Here is a 14965-nt window from a genome sequence, read left to right as displayed (position 1 = left end):
GGAGAATAGAAGAAAAATACAGTGTAAAAAATAAATAAAAATGAAGTATTAAGACATGTTATACTGCGCCCCATAAACACAACCACGCCTAGAAAAAAACACGAAACCACCCCTTTAATGTTAATTTTAAATACTTCTAGCACTGACAACAGTAGTCCGGCAGGATATTGTCATTTAAAATTGTTGTTGCAGCCCTCAACTGATGTTGATGATGTCATGTTGTGTTTTGGCCTGAAGCTCCGCCCTCCACCTATCGACCAATCACGAAGTCAGTAGTATTTGGGCATCCGGGTTGCCAGATCTGCTCTAGTTACCACAGTTGCAGATCTACAAACGTTCCTGCTGATCCTGCAGCCAATCTGGCAACCTCGAGTCAGGGGGAGGGGAAGTGGGATACACCTGCAGTACCAGTTTTGGCCACAATCTTACATACACTTCCTTTAGGCCCCGATCACTCAGAACGCGTTTTTAAGGTTCGAAAACGCGAGACGCACTGCACTGCCTTTCTTGGTAAGCGTTTTTTCATTCAGAAAAGAGCAGTGGGCTGCGTTTTTTTTTTTTTATGTTTCTAGGCAACCCCCGAATCCCCTGTACTGTCAGTCAAATCAATGTAACGGTCAACACAACGGAAGGCCCGCCCCTCCATTCATTCGATTGGACAAAAGAAAATAAACGCGATGACGTCGGACGCTTTTCCGCTCAGAGTTGACTTTTTTTCAACTTCATGCGCTCGGAGCGCTCCTTCAAAAACGCAAGGCGCAGCAAGCGGTTAAAACGCGAGGCGCCCAGGGCGCATAAGCAGCGCGCATAACGCTCCCTGCCAACCGAAATCCATTCAAAAAAGGCGTCTCTCGCTGCAAAAACGCGTTCTGAGTGATCGGGGCCTTAATGATGCACCATCTCTATTCATACCAATGGAATCAGTCAATTCTGGTATTGTTGTGTTGTTTTCAGAACGGTGGCGAGTACTATAGTCTTCAGGTCCAGAGGAACATCTGACCTCTTGCTCTCAGTAACAAGGATTCATCCTGTTGTGGAGCACAAATCCAACAGGGAATCTCTGTTACTGGGGTTAAGGTTCAGCGTTTCACTCGGCGGAGGTCAGAAGACACCGGAGACACCTTGAAATCAAGCCAAATGACATTGAAAAATAGTGTTAACTTGCATTGACTTCCTATTAATTGACCTGTGCAATGACAGTACAAGGCTCAATTTGAGCTTTTGCATAAAATGAAATTCTTGGCCGAAGCCGAAACCGAATAATAATGAAATGCTTGGCCGAAGACCGAAGGCCGAATACCGAACGCGGTGTTTCGCATTTTTTCCATTTATTTGGCAATTTTTTTTTACCATTACAATAATTAAATAATAAAAATTTGCTTTTTACTATTTTGTGTTGCTTTTCAGAGAAATAAATCAAATAACAAAAATACAATTTCAAAATATTTATTTAACACTGAATTTTTTTTTAACATTCCAGCAGATATTATACAAACTAAGCACAACATAACTTAAAATAAATAATTAGTAAAATAAAAAATATTTTTTTATTTGGCCATCTTAGAAGCCCCCCTTCTTGAATAGCCTATGTTAGGCCTATAACTGACTGCTGAAGGAATGTAACTCTGTATGTCTACAACAACTAATGTGCATTGAATAGTGCAAAAAATGTGGATGAACCCACAACAAATAAATTACTGTCTTAGACATAAGCCTACTTAGCCTACTTCTTCAGGAAAAGTGGCAGGTTCTTCTTTATGAAAAGTAGCTTCTCTGCTTTCTCACATGAAAGTCGGTTCCTCTTCTCATCGATGACATGAGCACTAAATTTCAGCACTAAACAGTGCTTCCACACTGCTGACATGTTTGCTGCATAAAGCACGCAGCTCTCACTCTACGTGGGTTACTTTTTGATCGCGTCATTAAAAACGTCATTGTTCGGCCAAAATTATTCGGCCTTTTTACTTATTCGGCCGAATGCCGAAAGTGCTTTTTTTGGCTATTTTCGGCCGAATAATTTCGGTTGCCGAATATTCGGTGCATCCCTAATGTAGAACATATTTTCCAATTACTTTATGAGATCATATGAGAACATGCAGAACTCTTGAATAATGATACAGCAAGATACAGGCAAAATTACAGTTTTATTCTATATTACTATATTCTGATTTATTTAAAAAAAATTGTGATAAAAAAAATCTGTGATATTTCAAAAAAATAATATAAAACATTTTGCCCAAGGTTTTTGCAATGTTGAGATTTCTGTTCTGGACTTTTATGCAAATTTTATTTAATTAGATAATGATTAATTAATTTTATCATTCATCTGAGATTTATATAATATATAATATTATATATATATATATATATATATATATATATATATATATATATATATATATATATATATATATATATATATATATATATATATATAACATTTTATTCCTAAACACAGTGAATTTTAGTAGTGATATAAATTATATTTAATTAGATAATGCATAATTTGCTTATTAAACATAATGCAAAACCGTTGTCTGTGATTAACCACCTGGGGAAAGTATGGTGATCTATTAGTTACATTGTTACCCTTTTCACCTCTGCGGTGCCTTGCCTTAAATGAAATAAAAACAGTTGAAGTGTTTAAAAAAAGGGAAAAACACTGGGAAAATGTATTTGGAAGACATTCACAGTCTGTTTACCAGGTTTTTCCACAGCATTGCCCTTTCAACTCCACATTTAAAACATCCCATTTGCCCCTTCCTTAGTTTCACCCCAATAGTTACTGGACAGGATGGGCCCAGAGAGGCAGTGAGAGGCGGGGCGTTGTTGTTTACCTGTCATGGCCTGCCTGGCCTCCGCTCTTCAGTGCTTCTCCCATGGGCTCTTCTCATCTCCTCTGTTGTTCCCAAGACAACAATCCCATTTCGTTTGGTTCTTCTCAAACTAGCAGGGGTCTCCGGAGGCTCTCAATTAACATCCACACGAGATGCTAAAGCAATGCTGCGGAAAGGAACAGAAGTGGGATATCAAACAGACTGCAAACATTAAAGACTTTTCTCTCCAAAGGGTGATAGTAAAAAATACACTCTACAAAATGCTGGGTTAAAAACAAACCAAGTTGGGTTGAAAATGGACAAACCCGGAAATTGGGTTGTTTGAACCCAGTGAATGGACCCATTCAAACGACCGAATTTCTGGGTTTGTCCATTTTCAATCCAACTTTGGTTGTTTTTAACCCAGATTTTAGAGTATATGCATTTTATATAAAGGTCCACGTTTTCTTATGTTCTTCTTAAAGGCACAGTGTTTTATTTCTGCACCATTAATGGAACTCCAATGACTGTTTCCAATTGGTCAGACAAAGATGTAGCTCCGCCCCCAACTCAATTTTGGCCCCAACTTGATTGCCATGAGCCATTGAAAGATTTTACATAATTAAGCAACATGAAAAAATTATATTATTGTTGTGTATTTGTGCATAGTAAATAAATATGCAAATTCACTTGTAATCCAAAAACATAAATGCAAAGACAATGATGCTGTTGTAATATCCAGTAGATTATTATTTTTTTTTTAATCAACATAATGTTTAATGCAAAACCATCCTAATTTTCCTCATTAGTTCTTCAGGAACAGAAGTGGGATATCAAACAGGCTGCAAACATTAAAGACTTTTCTCTCCAAAGGGTGATAGTAAGAAAGAAATATGCAGTTTAATTTGATATAAAATGTATTCTTATGTTCTTTTTAAAGGCACAGTATTTTATCATTAATGGAACTCCAATAACTAGGGCTGTAACGATACACCAAACCCACGATTCGGTTCGTATCACGATTTTTGACCCACGGTACGATACAAACCTCGATATGGGGGGGACAAAACAGTTTTATTCTGTACAGTATTCTGTAGCCTATTTTGCCGTCAATACCATATATCTGTATGGTCAATAGGCTACTGCCGACGTTTTCTTTGCGGTACCAATAGGCAATATATATTTAACATGAAGTATAGGGCCTCCTGTACATCAATACCAACAGAAGCTTCTGGTGTGCAAAGAAAGAGAAAACGCCACGCAGCCGCCCCGCGGATGACACACAACAGAAACGCCACGCTCACACCACGTTGCCAGCCGGTTGGGGAAGCTTCTTGAAACACTTACGGCAAATTGTGTGGGTCAACTACACGATTGCCATCCTTGTTCTCCACCGGGTAGCTGAAATGTTGCCATACTGCTGACTTAAAAGTTGGACCTGGACAGGAAGGATAATTCTGGGAGTTGGAAGGGGTGTGTCGCGATTCTGCCTTCTCACATCGCGATACAGGTTCGTGGACCTGCGTATTGCGATTTCGATTTCATATCGCATATCGTTACAGCCCTACCAATAACTCTTTCAAAACACTCCCCCTTCTCCTAATTGGTCAGACAAAGATGTAGCTCCGCCCCCCAACTCAATTTTGGCCCCCAACTGATTGGCATGAGCCATTGAAAGATGTAACAATATTAAGCAACATGAAAAAAGAATATTTAGTCTTTGTGCTTAGTAAATAAATATGCAAATTAATGTATAATCCAAAACATAAATACAAAGACAATAATGCTGTTGTAATATCCAGTAGAAAACATTTTTATCAACATAATGTATAATGCAAAAGCATCAAAACTGACATTTTTCTCATTAGTTTTGCAATATTTTTTGGAGATCTATTTTATAGTATATTCAAGTGACATCATATCTCTGCATAATGTTTCTGGAAATGGACTTATGGGTAGACTCTGATGTCACACTGACCCTTCAAATCAGGCCATAAATCACGGTGGCGACGTTGTTTTCTTTATTAAACTTCAAAGTGCATTCCAGTCAGAAAATGAAAGCATGACCTAGAAGGAAAAACAACAGTCTTATTGTAAGAGAAAATGATTGAGTGATACTCTCACAAGTTAAACTGAAACCATCTTTGAAGCTTGCAGAGTGTGTTTCATTTTGTTTGGAAATGAGAGTTGACTGATTTAAATAATTGAGTAATTAATTAAATGCCTTTCAAATAATTATGTACTTTCCAAGTAATTGAGCCTATGCATTTATTTCATCACATTTCAGGGTAAAAATATCTGAAAGTAAGATTATATCTGTATTATTGTGACCATATGTATAAATATCTAACAGCACAATGATCAGACCCAGTGTCATTTTACTTCTGTGAAGTAACTAAATATGTTTGCTGATTTCTGCACATTAAACAATATTGCAGCCATCATTGTGTTGTTTTGACCTGTTGTTTATAATGCACATAGCATAATAATCCAAACCTCACATGAAAAAACATGTCTCCTTGTATCCGAGAAAGTGTGAACTGGTAGTGTGAAATGAGAGTAGCCATGTTTCCATTACAGATTTGCTCAAAACTTTTGCGATATTTGGACATTTTTGTGCAATTGACTTGTTTCCATTGGGCATATTTACAATTCACAATTTTAATTTGTGCAATTTGAAGGGTGATGGAAATGCGGCTAGTGATATCTATGGACTTTTAAGGAAATCAGCTAACTTAGCCAGTTCCTTTTATTTTTTTGGTTTTCATTCAATTTACATGTCTAAAAATATTACAAAATATCAATATTTTTAGATATCAATCTGCATGTATGCTCAACTTTGCTTGGTCTATGTTTAATGACGCACACACAAAAGACATGGAAGTTTGCTGTGCGTAGGCCTGTCACGATAACACATTTTGCTGGACGATAAATTGGCCAAGAAATTATTGCGATAAACGATAATATTGTCGTTCTGAGACCATTTTCATCTAAAATAATGATAATGGCATAATAATGATGGTACACCTTTTCAAAGATCAATAAACTTTAATTTCTAAAGACTATTTAACACTAAAAACAAAAAACATTTTAAATAACCACAATAAATGTACAAGACAACCAAAAACAATAAAAGCAATGGACTCTCAGTCTGTTTAAAAATGGATTTAAATAAGTACCAAAAACAATAAATAAAATGGATGAAAACTGCAACGGATGATTGTGTTTTAGGAGCATATCAGGGGCGGCGGTTCGCTAAACCCACGGTTCGGTTTGTATCACGGTTTTAGGGTCACGGTTTTCCGTTCTGTACAGTTCTTGTTTTGTTTTTTTCTTTTAACCCAGAAATGTACTTCAGCATATGATATATTAATTATCCACAATTTAGGATACAGTATTAAATTTTTTATTATATATCATAGCCTAATCATGCACAAACTGACCTTGACCATCTCTGAGGAAAGTGATATTTTGATTTTTGAAGACATTGATGACATGCTTTTCATTTATTTGGAAAAAGAAAAAATCTCTACAGGAACTGATGTGCCTTTTTAGCACACAAAGATTAACCTGAAGAATGAACTTGCGTTTATCAAACTTCAGTGTAGCTTTAAGCCTCGTTTATGCACGACGCGTCCGCTCGAGGGCGAGGGTGCGCGCAGCAAAAATGACGTCGACGCGGGGTGCGCGAGACCCCATTTCGCTTGGCGTTGTGCGCGTCAAATTTCGTAACTTTGCGTGTGGCTCCGCAACCGAAGAGCCACGAGTTCCAGACGAATCTGCTGGCCGAGAATGACGTCTCATCACGCCGCACCCGGTCTGCGCGTCGAGTATAAACACCTCCCCAAACGGACGAGGCGCGCGCAGTCAACGAGAGAGACAAGGAATACAAAAAAGCATGCAAATGGAAATTATCGCGGCCGGAAAAATTATCGAGCTCATTTTTTTTTATTGTGCGATTAATTGATTTATTGACTATCGCGACAGGCCTAGCAGTCCGTAACCTTATTAACCTCTTCAGTCCTGGTGCATTTTTAGGATTAGTTTTTTACAGAATTAGGCTTACCTGAATTTAAAAGAGCGCTCTAACCACATTGGAGTTAAATCATTAAATGGCCTAATTTTACAGAAAATCCCCTATATTTATTCACATTGGTGGAATATTTTTTTTTACAATTTTATGATAAATAAATAAAGTCAGATTTTGATTTATTAAGTTTTCATTTGAGAGTCTATTTGAGGGATTAAAAAGGAACATATGTCGGCCAAAACCAATGGTGGTCGTTATATCGTGCATCCCTATTGGTAATACTTACTAATATTTGTGCTGCTGTTTGTTTTCCCTCTAAAATCATGTCCCTTCCTGAAGAATATTACCTTTCTCCCAGTTAAAGGTATATTAATTGCAGACCGGAGATAGTGGGCAGAACCTCCGAAAAGGGGCGGGGTCGCCAAGTCCAAAAACTTTCGCCATTAGCTCTGGCTTCATCCAGTTGTCACTGACTTACATTTCAAAATAAATGTTCGTAAATTAAACATTGTTTTTAGTTAATATTAGAAAGAAAACATGTTTATAACATAATTATAAAATATGCCTATATAAATATGCAATTCCTGCGGTTAGAATTTGTTGTAGCATAGCATTGTAGGAACTCACTGTGATTGACATGACCAATGAAATCTTTAGAAACGACTGCTGGGTGGAGTTTGTACTGAACTGGATTGGAGGAAAAAATCATGTGCCTGTCTGTCAATGGAAGGAAGCCACGCCCCCTTTTTGGGAGCCCCGCCCTCATTTGGAGATCTCCAGGCTGCAGCTAAAACTTCTTGTACAGTTTGCCCCTGCTGGTAGATGTTGTAACAGCAAAAAAAAACATATTTCTTTCCTGATTATTAATGAAAACTAAAATTATTTCAATCTTTACATTTTCTAAATGTAATATTTTATGCAATATTTTAAGATATGATGATATTGCATTGCATTCTTTCTGACACTTGTGCAGCAATGCTTTTGCTGTTCTCAGCATCTCCTCACCCAGAACACACACACACACACGTCAGAATCCGTCTTCATCTACATCACTTCTGTCCCAGACGCCCCATCTGTCAAAGCCGGATCTCATCCTCTGTGCCAACCCAGAGAAGCAGAGGAGGAGTCAAGGAACTAGCTGTAACGGATTCACAGAGGCAGGATTCAAAAGCAAGTAATTAGTTTATTTGACGGATAGTGTCACAGAAGTCAAAACTCAGAACACTGAAGAAGTCCGGATAAGACAGAGCAGTGAGAGAGGCTCTGTTGGCGACACGGGCAGGCTGTGAGCAGCTGTGACTCGGGAGGTCGGTACAGGTAATCCGGGAAGGGATCCAGCGTTTCACGGAAGGGGGAAACGACAACCAACACGGAGACACAAGGGGAACCATCCAACAACGCTCTGACAAAGACAAGAGAGAAACAGAGAGACTAAATAGGGTGAAGGTGATGAGTTGCAGCTGGTGCAGGTGATCAGCCACAGGTGCGTGATGAGCCAATCCCAGGCTCCGCCCTCACCTACATTCAACACGCACCCAAGAGTGAGACAGGGAATCCATGAACCGTGACAGTACCCCTCCCCCTAGGAGCGTCCCCTGACGCTCCCAGCCGACCTTACCTGTTGATTGTAATCATCAATAAGGGAGTGATCCAGAATGTCCCTAGCAGGAACCCAACTTCTCTCCTCCGGACCGTAACCTTCCCAGTCCACCAAGTACTGGAAACCGCGTCCCCTCCGTCTAGAATCCAGAATGCGATTAACCGAATAAGTTGGTTCCCCATCTACGAGTCGCGGCGGTGGGGGAACCGGGACTGGCGGATTAAGGTGGGAGTGAAAAACAGGTTTGATTTTGGATACATGGAAGGCGGGATGAATCCTCCTGTACGCCGGAGGGAGTTTGAGGCGGACTGTCACCGGACTAATGATCTTGGTGACAGTGAACGGGCCGATAAATTTGGGAGCAAGTTTATTAGATACGGAGCGGAGAGGAATGTTCTTGGTAGAAAGCCACACTTTTTGACCGACGACGTAAACGGGAGGCTTAGACCGGTGGCAATCGGCTTTAGCCTTGGTGCGCGCTCCCACCTGGAGCAGAGTCTCACGGGCTCTGGTCCATGTGCGATGACACCTCTGGATAAAGGCGTGAACAGAGGGGACCGCGACCTCGGAATCCAGACTAGGAAAAATAGGTGGCTGGTAACCTACACTACACTCAAATGGCGAAAGGCCCGTAGATGACACTGGTAACGAGTTATGAGCGTACTCAACCATAGAGAGTTGCTGGCTCCAGGATGAAGGATTCTTGGATACCAAACATCGCAACACTCTCTCCAGATCCTGATTGGCTCTCTCGGTCTGACCGTTGCTTTGGGGGTGATAACCCGAAGACAGACTAACCGTGGCTCCTAGTAATTTACAAAACTCCTGCCAAAATTTGGACACAAATTGGGAACCTCTGTCGGAGACCACGTCCATCGGGAGGCCATGTAACCGAAAGACGTGATCTACTACAGATACCGCTGTCTCCTTGGCTGAGGGTAATTTGGGCAAGGGAATGAAATGTGCTGCCTTCGAGAATCGGTCCACGACGGTAAAAACGACCGTCTTGCCCTGGGAGGGCGGGAGGGCGGTAACAAAATCTAGAGCGATGTGGGACCAGGGTCTCGAAGGAACAGACAGCGGCTGAAGTAACCCCTGGGGAGGTTGGTTAGATGTCTTACCAACCGCACAGACCGAGCAAGCCAAAACAAAACTGCGAACGTCGCGAGCCATAAGTGGCCACCAAAATCGTTGCTTTATTAAACTGCAAGTGCGGTTTACCCCTGGATGACAGGCAATGTTGGAGCAGTGACCCCATTTGAGGACCTCGGATCTTAACCCCTCCGGAACGAACAAACAACTCGGTGGGCCGCCGGGCGGGGGCGTTACCCCTTCTAAGGCCACTTTGACCTTCGATTCGATCTCCCATGTGAGTGTAGAGATAACTATCTTCTCTGGCAAAATACCCTCGGGAGTAACCGGGCGTTCGGAAGCATCAAAAATACGAGATAAAGAGTCGGGTTTGATGTTTTTAGACCCGGGGCGGTACGAGAGAACAAAGTCAAAACGTCCGAAAAAAAGTGCCCACCGAGCCTGCCTGGAGTTGAGTCTTTTAGCAGATCTAATATATTCAAGGTTCTTATGATCCGTCCATACAATAAAAGGTACCCCCGACCCTTCAAGCCAATGACGCCACTCCTCCAACGCTAACTTGACGGCCAACAACTCTCTGTTACCAATGTCATAATTGCGTTCGGCAGGAGAAAGACGATGGGAGAAAAACGCGCACGGGTGCATCTTGTCATCTGAGGGAGAGCGCTGTGAAAGAACCGCTCCTACCCCCACCTCTGACGCGTCGACCTCTACCACGAACTGACGTGTGGGATCAGGGGCGACTAAGATGGGAGCCGAAACAAAGCGGCTTTTCAGTTTGGCGAATACAGCCTCGGCTGTATCGGACCACCTGAACGTCATTCGGGGAGAGGTCAAGGCAGTCAGAGGTGCGGCTAGTTGGCTGAAATTGCGAATAAAACGCCGATAGAAATTGGCAAACCCCAGAAACCTCTGTAGGGCCTTACGGGAATCTGGACTTGGCCAATCCATCACAGCCTTAACCTTGTCGGGATCCATGCGCATTCCCTCCGATGACACGATGTACCCTAAAAAAGGAACAGACTGTGCATGAAAAGCGCATTTCTCCGCCTTGACAAAAAGCCCATTCTCTAGCAACCTCTGAAGCACTCGTCTGACGTGTCGAACATGTTCCTGGAGAGACGAAGAAAAAATCAAAATGTCATCCAGGTAGACATATATGAATTGGTCGACCATGTCTCTCAACACATCATTGACGAGTGCCTGGAAAACCGCTGGGGAGTTGGAAAGGCCGAAAGGCATGACCAAGTATTCAAAATGCCCCCTGGGGGTGTTAAATGCGGTTTTCCATTCATCCCCCTCCCTGATGCGAACCAAATGATAAGCGTTACGTAAGTCCAACTTCGTGAAGACGGATGCTCCCTGTAACCTCTCGAAAGCTGAAGACATCAACGGCAAAGGATAGGTATTCTTTACCGTGATGTTATTCAGCCCTCGGTAATCAATGCAAGGTCGCAGAGAACCATCCTTCTTCCCCACGAAGAAGAACCCCGCCCCCGCTGGAGAAGAGGAAGGGCGGATGAATTTGGAGGCTAGAGAATCAGAAATATATTTCTCCATGGCCTCCCTCTCTGGAATAGAAAGAGAGTATAGTTTGCCCTTAGGCGGAGACTTACCTGGGAGTAAATCTATAGCACAGTCATAGGGACGATGCGGAGGGAGAGAAGCAGCTCGGGACTTACTGAACACTTCCTTCAGGTCGAGGTACTCCGGAGGCACGTTAGACAGATTCACCGCCTCACTCTGAAAAACAGAACGAGAAACAGACGAACAAGCAGACACCAAACAAGACTCATAACATCTATCACTCCACGCAGACACAGAGTTTTGTCCCCAGTCAACCCTTGGATTGTGTAACTCCAGCCAAGGGTGACCGAGGACAACGGGAGCCAAAGGGGAGTCCAGGATGAAAAATGAAATGCGTTCTGTGTGGTTGCCGGAAGTGATCAGTGTAAGTGGTTCAGTGGTGAATGAAATGTCAGGGAGAACTTGTCCGTTGAGTGCGTTGACAGAAATGGTGTTCTTGAGTGCAATGGTGGGTATGTTAAGTTTGTGAGCAAGGGCAGAGTCAATGAAGTTACCTTCCGCTCCCGAGTCGAGGAGGGCGAGGCTGGAATAATCCTGAGCTGCCCACAGCAATCTCACCGGGAGGAGAGTGGAGGATGAGGTCTTTTCCACGGAGATCCCGCCCGACAGTAGCCTTCCTTTTACCGCCGGGCGTGGTCTTTTACCGGGCAGGAGTCTAGCAGGTGTCCGTTCCCGCCGCAGTACAGGCAAAGACCACGGGATCTCCGTCTCGCCTTCTCCTCCCGGGAGAGCCGAGCTCGACCCACCTGCATGGGCTCCGGGTCGAAGGTGTAGCTGACCGCATCCGTAGTGCTGGCCTGAGGGCATTCGACACTCCCATGCTGAGGCTCCATCCTGGACCTCAGCCGACTCAGACGAGCGTCCACCCTCAAAGCAAGGTCAATGAGACCGTCAATCTTCTCCGGAAGGTCGATGGCGAATATCTCCTTCTGGATGCGGTCAGCCAGCCCATGCAGGAACATGTCCCACTGTGCCTCCTCGTTCCACTTGCACTCGGCGGCCAGGGTGCGGAACTCGATGGAATAATCCGAGACCGAGCGGTTACCTTGGCGGAGCTCTGCGAGTTGACGTGCCGCTTCTCTTCCGGTCACCGCTCGGTCAAACACCCTTCTCATCTCTGCCGCCAGCGTCTGGAACGAGGAGCAGCAAGGATGTTGGTTCTCCCACACCGCCGTTCCCCAAAGTGCGGCTCGTCCGGAGAGCAGGGTGAGGACGAATGCCACCTTAGATCTTTCCGTGTTGAAAGTCTGCGGTTGAAGAGCGAAAAACAAGGAACACTTGGTAAGGAAGGCTCTGCAATAATTGCTCTCACCGGCATAACTCTCGGGGGTAGGCAGACGTGGTTCCGGTTGCCGCGATGCAGATGGTGTGTGGGGAATCGGCGGTGGGTCGGGCACAGTGGGACCGACGAGTTGTTGCATCTGTTGGGTCAGCTCGGCCACCCGTGCCACCAAGGTGTGTACTGCCTGTCCTGTGGCAGTTAAGTTCGCCTCCTGCTGGTCCAGTCTCTCGTTGCTGCTGGTCAGTAGGGCGTTGATACTCGCTGAATCCATGGTTGGTCAGAGCGTTCTGTAACGGATTCACAGAGGCAGGATTCAAAAGCAAGTAATTAGTTTATTTGACGGATAGTGTCACAGAAGTCAAAACTCAGAACACTGAAGAAGTCCGGATAAGACAGAGCAGTGAGAGAGGCTCTGTTGGCGACACGGGCAGGCTGTGAGCAGCTGTGACTCGGGAGGTCGGTACAGGTAATCCGGGAAGGGATCCAGCGTTTCACGGAAGGGGGAAACGACAACCAACACGGAGACACAAGGGGAACCATCCAACAACGCTCTGACAAAGACAAGAGAGAAACAGAGAGACTAAATAGGGTGAAGGTGATGAGTTGCAGCTGGTGCAGGTGATCAGCCACAGGTGCGTGATGAGCCAATCCCAGGCTCCGCCCTCACCTACATTCAACACGCACCCAAGAGTGAGACAGGGAATCCATGAACCGTGACACTAGCTGAAAGACAGAGAGAGAATGCAAGAAAGAGATGGCAGTAATTTCATTCTGCATCTTTCTGCTTCTCCATGTTGACTTTTATTAGAGGATCAATACTGTGGGAGTTGCAGCAGTTCCATGAGATGGAAAAGTCCTGTAATCACAGATGAAGTGAATCGGCCGTCACTGTCAAAACCCACCACACAGTTTGACTCGCGCGTCCCGAGTGACCAACCCACTGACCCCTGAACCAAAGGCATCAGGCAGGAAAAAAAAAAATCACAGATGAATATCTTCACGAGCTGTTTCTCCCAAACACAACCGATACCAAAGTCTGAACACACAACTGCATATCAACACACAATATTCTTCAAATATTCATATTCTTGTGTAATAAACCTGTCATCCTCAATAAACCCGCCTCTTGTGATACCCAGCACTGCAAAAAATGCATTTCTTACTTAGTATTTTTGTCTTGTTTCCAGTCAAAATATCTAAAAATTCTTACATTAAGAAACATTTACTAGACAAGTAAAAATAAAAGTCATGTTTTGGGAGTTTTTGCTTAAAATAAGCGAAATAATCTGCCAGTGGGATAAGATAAATAATGTTGTTTTCTGTTTGAATTAAGATTAATTTGCTTACCCAACTGGCAGATTATTTTGCTTATTTTAAGCAAAAACTCTTTTAATTTTGAGTGATTTTTTCCCAAAAGAAGCCAATTACTTTGCTTGTCTGGTAAATTCTTCTTGTTTGGACTAGAAACAAGACAAAAATACTAAGTAAGAAGAAGAGTTTTTTGCGATGAGAAATGTCAAATGTTCCGATCTGATTTCTGACCTGTAAGGTTGCCAGAATAATAATCACACACAATAGCTGTGTCTCGTTTCGTTAAATTTCGAAGGCTGCGTCCTCCGGAGGACAAGTCCTGTGTAGGATGCAGTATAAGGAGTGTCTTCAATCAGAATTAAACGAGACGTCCTTCGTAGGACACACAGGCAGGAAGTTATCACGTTGGTATGCCAACAAGTTCAGCCTCGTTGCGCTCTCACGCCAGGGTTGCCATATTGGGCGGTTTTTCACGAAGTTTTGTGCTGGAAAAGCCTGCTGGCATCTGGCAACCCTGTCTCACGCCAGTTATAAGAATGAAAATTATTTATAACTTGAAAATGACTGAAATGTTTCTTGTCTTGACAGCAATGTACTGTTCTAAACATTTTAAATGCACTAAACAGTTGTAATCTTGTTTACCACAACTATCTGTTTGAGGTAGGCTAATAGAGCTTAAAAAAACAAAAACAAAAGCTTGAACTACTTAATTTAAACACCACACCTACGTTTGCATGTATATCTGGCGGTGGTGCCGTTTTTTCATATAATATTTAAAAAAAATATGACGGAAGGTCGCATTTGGAGAGTCCTGCTCACTTTTTTGAAATGAGACGGGCTTATGACGTATGCAGCCTTCAAATGCGACCTCCCGAGGACGCAGCCTTCTGAAATGAGACACAGCTTGTGTGTTAATAGGCCAGAGGAGAACTGGCACCCCGACTGAGTCTGGTTTCTCCCAAGGTTTATTTTTCTCCAACACGCCCTGATGGAGTTTTGGTTCCTGGCCACTGTCGCCTTTGGCTTGGCTTGCTCAGTTGGGGACACTAAAAATTCGATCTAAGTTTTCAAATAAATATCCAAATAAAATGAATTTATTAGGTGTTAATTAATTGTATAAACTATAATACTGATCTGCCAACTTTGACACTATATGATAAATTAAAATAAGCTGATAACATCACTGTTTTCTCCAGAACGACTGTACAGCCAAATTTAAATTTTGTTGCAATATTGTCCTGTTTAAC

The 14965-nt window shown here is 42.9% G+C and overlaps 1 protein-coding gene across 2 annotated transcripts in view; it reads right to left on the bottom strand.

Moving 5' to 3' along the window:
- runx1 (RUNX family transcription factor 1) overlaps positions 1 to 7656 on the bottom strand; it is a 204472-nt gene extending 196816 nt beyond the window's left edge. For both annotated transcript variants that reach the window (XM_067442274.1, XM_067442275.1), the window contains exons 1-3: positions 7474 to 7656; positions 4795 to 4883; positions 2838 to 3003 (exon numbers count right to left, since the gene is read on the bottom strand). The gene's annotated coding sequence lies outside the window, so the exon portion shown is untranslated. The remainder of the gene's footprint in view (positions 1 to 2837; positions 3004 to 4794; positions 4884 to 7473) is intronic.
- Between the last annotated feature and the right edge of the window lie 7309 nt (positions 7657 to 14965).

Source organism: Pseudorasbora parva, chromosome 4 (assembly GCF_024679245.1).
Source record: "Pseudorasbora parva isolate DD20220531a chromosome 4, ASM2467924v1, whole genome shotgun sequence".
NCBI lineage: Eukaryota > Metazoa > Chordata > Actinopteri > Cypriniformes > Gobionidae > Pseudorasbora > Pseudorasbora parva.
This window is presented reverse-complemented; position numbering and strand designations above follow the sequence as displayed.